The following is a 1054-nucleotide window of genomic DNA, read 5'->3' as shown; positions in this document are numbered from 1 at the left end:
AGGAAGGAAGGAAGGAGAGAAAGAGGGAAGGAAGAAAGGTAGACAAATTGCTTTCTCTGCCACGGGTGAGTTTTAAATCATTTGATGATATATGGACACTCTAAGGAGAAACAACACACGCTGGCCCCACCCCTCAAAGCAGATGTCTCAAATAAGCGTGCTGATTGACGCACACTGCTAACGCCTGCACTCAGGAGCCTAAGGCAGAAAAATAATGAGTTGGAGGGTTTGAGACCAGCCTGGGGCTGTGTAGTGAGCTGCTGTCTCAGGAAAAGAAAAAGAGAAGGAAAAAGAGAAGAAATGGAAGTGGGATGATAAAGAGTTGGCGTAGCAGTTAAGAACTTGCTATTTTTCCAGACGACTCAAATTCCAATCTCAGCTCCCACATTGTTCTTGGTTTGGTTTTGATTTGTTTGTTTCCAATACAGGGTTTCTCTGTGTAGCCCTGGCTGTCCTGGAACTCACTCTGTAGCCCAGGCTGGCCTCAAACTCACAGATCTGCTTTGCCTCTGGCTCCTGAGTGCTTAGGTGTGCACCACCATGGCCAGCTTAAAAAATATATATACATATTTGTTTTATTTTTCCAGACAGGGTGTCTGTGTATAGCCCTGATTGTCCTGGCACTCATTTTGTAGACCAGGCTGGCCTCGAACTCACAGAGAGCCACCTGCTGTGCCGTCGCCAGAGAGCTGGGATTAAAGACATGCACCATCACTGCCCTCAGCTCCCACACTGAGAACACACATCTCCCAGATCCAGGAGGTATATGATGTTTTTCTCTGGCCTCTGTGAGCTCTGCACACATGTATGCATGTACATACAATCAGATATATGCACACATAAAATAAAAAGAAATACATCCTTAAAAACATTACAAAACGAAGGTGGACATCGTTATGAAACATAATTCTGCAAGGGGAAGGTACCTTTGGTGGGCCTGTACCCCTGAGAAGTTATGCCATGCAACAGATCTGGTAAAAAAAAATTATTGGGAAAGGAAAAGGAAGGGAATGGGGACCTGGGGAAGGGATAGAGGCAGACGAACAGGGAGGAG

The 1054-nt window shown here is 45.7% G+C and overlaps 1 protein-coding gene across 1 annotated transcript in view; it reads left to right on the top strand.

The window, feature by feature from the left end:
- Positions 1–1054, top strand: part of Glod5 (glyoxalase domain containing 5) — a 14127-nt gene that overhangs the window by 9714 nt on the left and 3359 nt on the right. The gene's annotated exons all lie outside the window — the stretch shown is intronic.

The sequence above is a fragment of the Grammomys surdaster genome, unplaced genomic scaffold (assembly GCF_004785775.1).
Source record: "Grammomys surdaster isolate TR1022 unplaced genomic scaffold, NIH_TR_1.0 204, whole genome shotgun sequence".
In the NCBI taxonomy this organism is placed as follows: domain Eukaryota; kingdom Metazoa; phylum Chordata; class Mammalia; order Rodentia; family Muridae; genus Grammomys; species Grammomys surdaster.
This window is presented reverse-complemented; position numbering and strand designations above follow the sequence as displayed.